Source organism: Schistocerca nitens, chromosome 2 (genome assembly GCF_023898315.1).
Source record: "Schistocerca nitens isolate TAMUIC-IGC-003100 chromosome 2, iqSchNite1.1, whole genome shotgun sequence".
Classification (NCBI taxonomy): domain Eukaryota; kingdom Metazoa; phylum Arthropoda; class Insecta; order Orthoptera; family Acrididae; genus Schistocerca; species Schistocerca nitens.
Window position 1 is genome coordinate 986,598,752 of NC_064615.1, and position 12,044 is coordinate 986,610,795.

At 43.9% G+C, this 12,044-nt stretch overlaps 1 pseudogene; it reads right to left on the reverse strand.

The window, feature by feature from the left end:
* Positions 1-5,894: 5,894 nt before the first annotated feature.
* LOC126235488 (transforming growth factor beta regulator 1-like) lies at positions 5,895-8,004 on the reverse strand (annotated as a pseudogene).
* Positions 8,005-12,044: the final 4,040 nt, after the last annotated feature.

Consider the following 12,044-nt stretch of genomic DNA (forward strand, 5'->3'; position numbering starts at 1 on the left):
CTCGAACTTCATCGAAGTCTGGCTCGCTTACAACTGAGTGCCTCTATATAGGGAGCTCGAGGCTGTTAGCTTATGGATGAGATGTGACTTCGTCGCTTTTTACTTGTAATTCGCAATCGGTGAGCGTGAAGGTTTCTCAATGTGTATGACCTCTTGATGAGCTGACGAAAGCGGCTTGTCGTGTGCGCCTCTACCTATGCTACAAGACGTACAGCTAATATTCACCCTTGGATGAATTTATCCTTTATTGTATGATTATATGATAGCGGAACAAACACTGGTAGCAGTTACTTCTGTAAAATATCTGGGAGTATGCGTACGGAACGATTTGAAGTGGAATGATCATATAAAATTAATTGTTGGTAAGGCGAGTGCCAGTCCTTAGAAAATGTAGTCCATCAAAAAAGGAGGTGGCTTACAAAACACTCGTTCGACCTGTACTTGAGTATTGCTCATCAGTGTGGGATCCGTACCAGATCGGGTTGACAGAGGAGATCCAAAAAAGAGCGGCGCATTTCGTCACAGGGTTATTTGGTAAGCGTGATAGCGTTACTGAGATGTTTAGCAAACTCAAGTGGCAGACTCTGCAAGAGAGGCGCTCTGCATCGCGGTGTAGCTTGCTGTCCAGGTTTCGAAAGGATGCGTTTCTGGATGAGGTATCGTATATATTGCTTCCCCCTACTTATACCTCCCTAGGAGATCACGAATTTAAAATTAGAGAGATTCGAGAGCGCACGGAGGCTTTCCGGCAGTCGTTCTTTCCGCGAACCATACGGGACTGGAATAGGAAAGGGAGGTAATAACAGTGGCACGTAAAGTGCCCTCCGCCACACACCGTTGGGTGGCTTGCGGAGTATTAATGTAGATGTAGATGTAGATTCGTTCATTACATATCAAAGAGAAATTTTACAATTACAGAATACACAGAGAGCAGTTTGTTGCAAGCATCGTTAACTATCGTATTCTTGTTCTTCTTCTTCGCGGATGGATCACTTAGGACCACGCGAAATCTACATTTGTTGGCCTTCCTTTTCTCCCAGTATTCCTTCATAAACAACGAATGGGCTAGCTTTCGTTGCGTGGACCACGTATGTCCGTTAGTTTTTCTCTCTTCTTCCTCAAAACCCCGTGTGTTTGTGATTTTCCTGATTTCATTTCTATCATGTAGACTTGGAGACTCTAATTCTCTCAGGTCTTTTTCCGTCTGTTTGTACCAGTTCAGTCTTGTAGTTTTGGTCTTTAAAAATGAGTGGAATTTGTGCGTTAACCTGTTTGAGTCCATTCTTTCTAAATGCCCCATGAATTGGATTCTTCTCGTGCGCATTGTGTCTGTTATTATCGTATTATTTATCATATTAAAATTTTATTTCCGCACTGTCAGTTACATGAAACCAATAGTTTTACACATTTTTTTTTCTCTTACAAACAGATCTCAACAACAACCGTTCCGATCCTTCGTGCCGGAGGACAGTGTCCTAAATTGCTTTTTTTCTGGATTTCTCTTCAAAGGAAGCTCCAATGGCGAACTGTAGAGGAAGCACGCCAGAGGGCAAACGCAGTGTAAACACTGTGTTTTTTGCATCTGCTCTTGAATTCCCGGAGTGTAATATGCGCCCCAGAGGCCGTGCGGACCACGCGCACACAAACGCAGAACAAGGTGAGCCCCGGGGCTGCGTGCGAGTTAGCTCTCACCAGAATACGCCGGTGATGTCCGCGATGGCTTTGTTTCCGTATGACGCGCTGCGCTGGCGCTGAAATGTCATGAGGGCACGGGCTATGGCGTCGCTAGCGCACAGAAGAACGTGACGCCCAGCTGCTGAAGTGGTTACGCGCCTACTGGCATACCGATTTTACTGATGTGATTAATGAGGAGAACCCACCAAGTGCCATAACCCGATTTCTCAGAAACTTCAGTCACTGGAAGAGGAGTCTCAATAAGCCAACAAGTGTCTCCGCTATTCGACCGTAAATGAGGAAACGAATGTCAAAGTTTCCGAAAAACTGCATATGCCTTCTAGCACGTGATGATATTAGCCGAAATTGTGGCACAGCGGCTAGCATCACTGCCAGTCGCTTTTGCGCCCCATTTTGGAAACTCGAGTATTGTTTCCATTTATTTTAATTTTTTCGTTTATCATCCCATATCCCCTGAGTACTGTTACACTAAAGTTTCTTATGACGTTATAGGATACAAGGTACTCATATTAATAGCTGAGCCACAACCGGGTTCCACTATAAGTGTCACACATTTATTATACAGGGTGGTCCAGTGATAGTGACCGTGCCAAATATCTCATGAAAAAATCATTAAACGAAAAAACTACAAACAACGAAACTTGTCTAGCTTGAAGGGAGAAACCAGATGGCGCTATGGCTGGCCCGCTAGATGGCGCTGCCATAGGCCAAACGGATATCAACTGCGTTTTTTTTAAATAGCAACCCCCATTTTTTATTACATATTCGTGTAGTACATAATATGAATGTTTTACTTGGACCACTTTTTCGATTTGTGATAGATGGCGCTGTAATAGTCACAAACGTACAAGTACGTGGTATCACGTAACATTCCACCAGTGCGGACGGTATTTGCTTCGTGATGCATTCATTACCCGTGTTAAAATGGACCGTTTACCAATTGCGGAAAAGGTCGATATCGTGTTGATGTATGGCTATTGTGATCAAAATGCCCAACGGGCGTGTGGTATGTGGGCTGCTCGGTATCCTGGACGACATCATCCTAGTGTCCGGACCGTTCGCCGGATAGTTACGTTATTTAAGGAAACAGGAAGTGTTCAGCCACATGTGAAACGTCAACCACGACCTGAAACAAATGATGATGCCCAAGTAGGTGTTTTAGCTGCTGTCGCGGCTAATCCGCACATCAGTTGCAGACAAATTGAGCGAGAATCGGGAATCTCGAAAACGTCGTTGTTGAGAGCGCTACATCAACATCGATTGCACCCGTACCGTATTTCTATGCACCAGGAATTGCATGGCGACGACTTTGAACGTCGTGTACAGTTCTGCCACTGGGCACAGGAGGAATTACGGGACAATGACAGATTTTTTGCACGCATTCTATTTAGTGACGAAGCGTCACTCACCAACAGCGGTAACGTAAACCGGCATAATATGCACTACTGGGCAACGGAAAATCCACGATGGCTGCGACAAGTGCAACATCAGCGACCTTGGCAGGTTAATGTATGGTGCCGCATTATGGGAGGAAGGATAATTGGCCTCCATTTTATCGATGGCAATCTAAATGGTGCAATGTATGCTCATTTCCTACGTAATGTTCTACCGATGTTACTACAAGATGTTTCACTGCACGACAGAATGGCGATGTACTTCCAACATGATGGATGTCCGGCACATAGCTTGCGTGCCGTTGAAGCGGTATTGAATAGCATATTTCATGACAGGTGGATTGGTCGTCGAAGCACCATACCATGGCCCGCACGTTCACCGGATCTGACGTCCCCGGATTTCTTTCTGTGGGGAAAGTTGAAGGATATTTGCTATGTGATCCACCGACAACGCCTGACAACATGCGTCAGCGCATTATCAATGCATGTGCGAACATTACGGAAGGCGAACTACTCGCTGTTGAGAGTAATGTCGTTACACGTATTGCCAGATGCATTGAGGTTGACGGCCATCATTTTGAGCATTTATTGCATTAATGTGGTATTTACAGGTAATCACGCTGTAACAGCATGCGTTCTCAGAAACGATAAGTTCACAAAGATACATGTATCACATTGCAACAACCGAAATAAAATGTTCAAACGTACTTACGTTCTGTATTTTAATTTTAAAAACCTTTTACCAACTGTTCGTCTAAAATTGTGAGCCATATGTTTGTGATTATTACAGCGCCATCTATCACAAAGCGAAAAAAGCGGTCCAACTAAAACATTCATATTTCTTTACGTACCATACGAATATGTAATTAAAAATGGGGGTTCCTATTTCAAAAAACGCAGTTGATATCCGTTTGACCTACAGCAGCGCCATCCAGCGGGCCAACCATAGCGCCATCTGGTTTCCCCCTTCAAGCTAGACAAGTTTCGTACTTTGTAGTTTTATCGTTTGACGCTTATTTCGTGAGATATTTGGCCCGGTCACGATCAATGGACCACCCTGTATAATATGTGTGTGTATGGTATTTTCAAGGGCTAAAATCTTTTTTTTTTAACTGTCATACTCTTATTTTCATTCTTATATCAATTCTTACATAATTCTTATTTTTATGTTAGTTCTTCAGGAAGTTTTGGTGCATTCTCCTGGATGATACGGATCGTAGACGCATTCTAAACATAGAAATTCCGAACACTACGAGCATCGCCCGAAGGTACGTTTGCCACACTGACATTTCTTCGTATGAATCTCGCACGGGAAAGAAACGTCGTTAACACAGCTGAAGATTTCATGTGTTAGATATAATTTCGCGGCAAACCACGCATAAAGGACAACTTTACCAAAAACTTGCGCTTGCAGTTCATTACATATCCAGATAAACTACAGGAATTTCAACGAAAACATTTTCAAATAATTGTCTCATTCATTTATTGTTTTACTTTAATTCATTCGCCAGATCTACCATTAGTAGACAGATAAGGATAACATTATTTCAATATGCACTGGAAAATGTTTGTGTAGTGATCATCTACTGACATAGGTAGATACAGGAAAAATAAGAATAATAGGGTTTCGAAAACAGGACACAGAAGTGTGAAGCCGCAACGCCAGCCACTGTCTCACTGGTTCGATTGAACTACTTACTTGCTAAAATGCCCATAAAGTACCTTGAAAACTTTTATCGTGGTTTTTTTTCTGAAATGGTCGAGTATTCACGGATCAGCCGAGACACATTTTCGCTTATTTGAACGACCCTTCCATTGAGCGAAGTTTTGAGAAATCGGGTTAGGACACTTGCCGTGTTCTCCTCGTAAGTATCACCCCTTCCGTTCGATATCTATGGCATCGGCCTTGACCCCAAATATTCGATAATGTCATAGCATTACAAAATGTGTCAGAGTATCGGTATCAGAAGTTTCGAGAGGTGTAATAGTTTAATAAGAATTAACACGATTGCATTTTCTAAACTCAGTGGGACAAGATATTAATCTCCCGCGCGAAAGAAGACACTGTCTGTTTGGAGCGCTTCACATTGTATAGAATTAGTACCAAACAGCCCTGTGTCCCTCCACGGCTGACGTAAGTCAAGGTAGTGATGATGGGGTGTGAATGTCTCACTTGCATGTTTGGAACCAACACAGTAACATAGATCGACGTGAACATATGACAGTGTGCCGAGAAAGAGCTATCCTGTTTGGATGTTTCCATGGCCACACCGTAAATCAAGTTACCCGACATTGTTCCAAAGCAGACTTTTCAACTTGACTACAAGGAATCTCGTATCACTGGCAACCATTTAACAGGCGCAGAAACAGTGGTCGCACAAAATCCTAGCCGAGATGGAACCGAGACGAGTGTAATTCCTTGTCAGTAACAATAGGTTTAGAAACAGAAAAGAATTTGTACTGTAAATGAATGCAGTCCCTCTCGACCACCTTCCGAGAAAACAATACGGAAGGGAACTGAATGCAATAGACATTTGGATTCGGGTACCTCACAAAAGGCCATTATTGGCAGCGGCATACACTAGCGCACGTTTGGAGTGTATTAGGCAATACAGAAACCGGACAGAACATGACTGGAGCTGTAGAATGTGGTCTGACGAGTCAAATGATCAAATTATGCAAGGCGTCTTTCCAGCCATAGTTGCATCACTCCACCTCGCACTAACTTTCAATTTTCTTCCCTTCCCCTTCCTCCCACTCAATGACTTTTAGTAGCTACCTGTGGTTTCACAAGGATCTACAGTTTCATGCATCGCCAGCATCTCCATTATACACACTACAGCAGGATGAACATTATAGTCAGTGATTACTAAATGGAACTGCATGGTTCCGGAGACATTTTCAAGTCTCAAACATCTGTGATGTACACGACTGCATACTGAGCCATAGTTCGGAGTTTGGCCACGGTAGCGCCACAATCGGGTGAGTAATGCAATTGTGAAGAGTCCCCTAACGAGATTTTAATACCATTCCGCCTCCCTCCTTCAAAAATTGTGGCTGGAAGGATACTTTTGTACAAACATAGCTTAATTTGACGTAACGAAAGAATTGGTGCATATTTTTTAACGATTTAATGCGTCTTTCTCGGATAATTCTAAATAAACCACAGTTATTCCCCAATTTTACTTTTTTCTCGATATCAGCGATCTCTGTCAATGGTTTAAAAATAATGTTTCAGACAAAACTTGATTACTTTTTTTGTGGAGAATCAGTATCAGCAATAAAAAATGTGTGTTTTCATTTAAGATTTAAAAGTTGCCCCCCCCTCCACCCAACGGTGCGGGGGCTGGAGGTCACGTGCAGTACCATTTGATGTCTCCCTTTGAGCTTACGACTTTGTCTTACCCACTATTTTTACTCGATGTATAGTTTTCAAGATAATCTCATCCAGATGTTTCGATGGACCACCCTATATATATATATATATATATATATATATATATATATATATATATATATATATATATTAGGGTGGTACATTTGAATATACAGGATGATCCATTGATCGTGACCGGGCCAAATAGAAATAAGCGTCAAACAAAAAAACTGCAAAGAACGTAACTTGTATAGCTTGAAGGGGAAACCAGATGGCGCTATGGTTGGCCCGCTAGATGGAGCTGCCATAGGTCAAACGGATATCAACTGCGTTTTTTTTAGAAGGAACCCCCATTTTATTACATATTCGTTTAGTACGTAAAGAAATATGAATGTTTTAGTTGGACCACTTTTTTCGCTTTGTGATAGATGTTCAGTAATGCAGATCTTCTAAAACGGTAACAGTGAGAACGTCCTTTTTCAGAATTCGCTCTTTGTACACGTTACTTTCTGTTCCTTTCGCTCTACTTGTAAATGTATTTATCACGTTCATGGATTTCTCGTTGGTTGTCTCGTTTGCCCAGTTTTACATACCTGTATTCTTGGAGCAGTGGTTCGTGTAATTCATGAGACGAACCAATTCTCCAAGAACGATATAATGATGTTTCACGTGACTTGACACAGCAGCAGTGTTGCCTAGGAAGAAAAATGGAGGCTGAGAGTGAAAGCCAAACACATACAGACAAAAACTGAGATGGATGAGGCCTGGGCATTGACGCGTTGCAGCAATGTTGCTGGCAACAATATTTCGGACACACATTACCGTAAAATAAGCCCTTCAGTTCTCTTACCTGCCGGGCGGCGATTGGACGGAGAGATTAGAGGACCTTTCCTCGACATTTTCTGGGTGCGAATTTCACTGGGTGCGGACTTCAAGACACCGCTGATCGCATCAGTGACAACAGCCGCACTGATGTAATGTAGCAGCTATGAATGAGATTCACTTGCAAAGCTGCCAACAAGAGGGGCCCTAGATCATTATCTGGCATAATTTCAAACCTGGTTAGGTTGATCCAGCAAGAACATTGCAAGTGTACACTCATTTCTTTTCTGTATCTAGAAGGCTACCATAAACTCTTCTTAAGCAAAAACCCACAGAAAGAATGAACTCTTTTGTATGATAATCAGATCCATCAGACACAACCTCGCCCAAACTGTGCGCTGTAAGTTCTCCAAGAGCTACTGGAAACAATGCTCTCTCTGTCATACAAAACGGAATATGTTGTACAACCTGTTTTGTTTTCTTCTTTAATGAGATCTCCTTCCAGAGTCGCTGGAGTTTTTAGAGATTATACGAGTGGCTGTCAGTTTCCGCAACTGTCTGTAGATGATAAAGTTTCTTCAACAAAAATCTTCTCTCTTCATTTCTAATTACCATCTGTTCCTGCATCTGGGAGACTTGGTCGCACAAGGCAGCATTTTCAAACACTAAATCTTTGATTACTCTTTTAAGAGCATTTTACTTCGTCTTATATTTCAATTTTTTATATTATGTGGCTCATTCGCTTTCGGTAAAGTTTTTCGTTTGTTTGTGCCAAAGTGGTGCTCCATTTCAGACGCCTCCCTCATCTTGAACAACCACGTCAGACAACATTTACATTGGGTAGCTCAGATGGTAGAGCAGTTGTCCGCGTAAGGCAAGGTCCCGAGTTCGAGTCTCGGTCCGGCACACAGTTTTAACCTGCCAGGAAAGTTTCATAACAGCGCACACTCCGCTGCAGAGTGAAAATCTCATTCCGGAAACATTTATATTTTTCGACAATTCGGCTACGGGGGCGAATTGAAATAACAGCTCCAAGCAGAATGTCATCTCCTGACGAAGAAGATGGTGATTATCTTCGAAAGCTAGAGTTTAACTCAGGTTTGGCGCAGTATGTACACCGAATATGTTTTGGGCACGTATCTGGTTTTTGGTTCAAAATGGTTCAAATGGCTCTGATCACTATGGGACTTAACATCTGTGGTCATCGGTCCCCTAGAACTTAGAACTACTTAAACCTAACTAACCTAAGGACATCACACACATCCATGCTAGAGGCAGGATTCGAACCTGCGACCGTAGCGGTCACGCGGTTCCAGACTGAAGCGCCTAGAACCCCACGGCCACACCGGCCGGCTCTGGTTTTTGGAACTTGTATTTGACTGTCAGCTTCTGCAACTGTCTGTAGATCATAAAGTTTCTTCAACAACACATCTTCTTTCTTCCTTTATAATTACGTTCTTTTCCCGCATCTGGAAACCTTGGTCGCATAAGGCATGATTTTCAAACACTACATCTTTGATTACCCTCTTAATAGCATTATACTTCTTTCTGAATTTCAAATTTTTGTATCATTTTTCTCATTCGCGTTCAAAAAATGGTTCAAATGGCTCTGAGCACTATGGGACTCAACTGCTGAGGTCATTAGTCCCCTAGAACTTAGAACTAGTTAAACCTAACTAACCTAAGGACATCACAAACATCCATGCCCGAGGCAGGATTCGAACCTGCGACCGTAGCGGTCTTGCGGTTCCAGACTGCAGCGCCTTTAACCGCACGGCCACTTCGGCCGGCGCCATTCGCGTTCGGCAAAGTTTTCCGTTTATTTGCGCCAATGTGATACTCCATTTCAGAAGTCTGCCACACCTTAAACAATGGCGTCAATGTTTACATTTTTCAACAACTCAGCTACGGGGGCGAATTAAAATAATAACTCCCGGCAAACAGTCATCTACTAACGGAGAAGATGGTGAACATTTTCGGAAGCTGAAGTTTAACTCAGGTTATGTTTCAAATGGCTCTGAACACTATGGGACTTATCTTCTGAGGTCATCAGTCCCCTAGAACTTAGAACTACTTAAACCTAACTAACCTAAAGACATCACACACATCCATGCCTGAGGCAGGATTCGAATCTGCGACCGAAGCGGTCACGCGGTTCCGGACTGAAGCGCCTAGAACCGCTCGGCCACCCCGGCTGGCTTAACTCAGGTTAGGCGCAGTATCTGATCTTCCGTGCAAAGCAATTTTTTTTCTTGTTTTCGTCATGGCGTCAGGGAGACGCCCTGTTAATTACATTAAGATCTGTAGCATCTGACTGGGCGAAGGAGACAGCTCCCGTAAGGAGGCACTAGGATCGACGCAGCTACGTGTAAGCCACGGATCCCAGCCTTACCGGACGCAGACCCCCCGATCTGATATCTGCACAAAGAGCTGGGCCGGTAGCTCTGACGCCCGACACGAGATAAGCAATTTCATTTTCGCTGCAGACCACCGCCTGGGCCGCAAACGGCCGCAGGTAAAGCCCGTGAGCGGGGAACGAGCCAACACGTGCACCAGCGCCCCGCCGCGTTGCCTAGCAACGGCCGGCACGCAAAAAATTAACGCGCCGCTCCGGCGCGCAACAACCGCTGTTCGGCGGCACTCGAGCCGCTTCCGGGCTGTAGTTACGGTTAATTAAATCAGGACACGAGTAGCAGGCGCGCCGACAATAAAAGAGGACAGCACCATCGCCGAATGGCGGTTCGCCGCAGCTTTAGCGGCAATCTGCGCTGCCCCGCAGCTGTTTATATTTAGCTGTGGGTCAGGGCGGAGCCCCACGCAGCTCGCGTTAGCTCCGGCGACGATTGTGGCCACTGTTGGGGATGACCAGCTTCGTTAGCGTCCACTCCCGACTGGCCTCTCCCCCTCCTTTTTTTTTAACTCTTCCCTGACTCTCTCGTTTTTACGGAAGGAATTTCCGTAAAAGCACACAAATTCTATAACACCACTCTAATGTACCGACATTTTCCCTCTACACGCAACGAGAGCTATTCGATGCAAAACAAAGAAGGACGTTGTTGTATTCCCGGAACGCTCTTAGCGCCAAACATCAAACATACGAGGGTTGACTGAAAAGTAGTGACTCCACCTTCGTAATTCTTCAACAGTTGGCAGCATTGGTATGCGCCAGGTACTGGCTCGTTCCGTAGCGTCTTCTCTACAGCTCCAGTTGGCGGGAAGCCTTAGCATGGAATGGCTCTGTTGTTACAGTGTACAGTATAGAACCCTGTGCAGACGGTCGGTCAACGTCATTTAAGCAACGTACAGTCATTGAATTCCTGACAGCAGAAAGTGTCACTCCAAAGGAGATTCATCAGAGAATGAAAGCAGTTTATGGATAGGGTGTCCAGATGCAACTGTTTGAAAAGGTGGACAAACGGCTTCAAAAAGGAGGACAAAGGAAGAAAAAAATCAAACGGGTCGACTGCAGATGAGGATACCACACGTCAACTTTGGACAAGTCATGTGACTGCCGGGAATTACCGGTAAAACTAGTAGTTAATTGTTACTGATGGTCAGGTGGTGGTTAACTGAGCAATATAAAAAAAATTAAAAACACTGATTGTGATGACAGTGTGCCGTCAACTGTTTTGTTATGTCAACAATACGGAATTGTTTACAAAGCGAAAAACGTAAGACCATTCACCTCCCTTCATTCGACGCACCGCTACCGACAACTACAATTCAAGCAGCATGTAAACTGCACTGTTACCTTCCGAATGCAAATAACTTGAATGACTGTGAAACAATGAAATAAAACCATGACAGATAATCTGTCGAGATATTTCTTACCTTTGTTGGCCACTGAGACGTACGTTCCAGCTCCACGTATCTTACATTCCGCTTCAAATTCATTTCTCCCTTTCTTGAAATCCGGATATTTGCAGGAAAGGACATCAGAAAATGTATACTGTCGCTTAGGCATAGCCAAATATTTTACTTAATTCACTCGGTTAAATATTACACTCACAATTCACACGTGCACTACAGGACGCCAAGCCAATACAAAGGGAAAATACGAAACTAAAATTTTCAGTAATCGGTATTTGCATTCGCTTATAGTCTATCAACGATTACATCGACGATCCTGGTGCCACCTACTAACACCGCCTTCGTGCGTGTTTACCACGAAGGCTGTGCCGTTGGTGGGGAGGCTTGAGTGCCTCAGCGATACAGATGGCCGTACCGTAGGTGCAACCACAACGGAGGGGTATCTGTTGAGAGGCCAGACAAACTTGTGATTCCTGAAGAGGGGCAGCAGCCTTTACAGTAGTTGCAGGGGCTACAGTCTGGATGATTGACTGATGTGGCCTTGTAACATTAACCAAAACGGCCTTGCTGTGCTGGTACTGCGAACGGCTGAAAGCAAGGGGGAAACTACAGCTGTAATTTTTCCCGAGGACATGCAGCTTTACTGTATGATTAAATGATGATGGCGTCCTCTTGGGTAAAATATTCCGGAGGTAAAATAGTCCCCCATTCTGATCTCCGGGCGGGGACTACTCAAGAGGACGTCGTTATCAGGAGAAAGAAAACTGGCGTTCTACGGATCGGAGCATGGAATGTCAGATCCTTTAATCGGGCAGGTAGGTTAGAAAATTTAAAAAGGGAAATGGATAGGTTAAAGTTAGATATAGTGGGAATTAGTGAAGTTCGGTGGCAGGAGGAACAAGACTTTTGGTCAGGTGATTACAGGGTTATAAATACAAAATCAAATA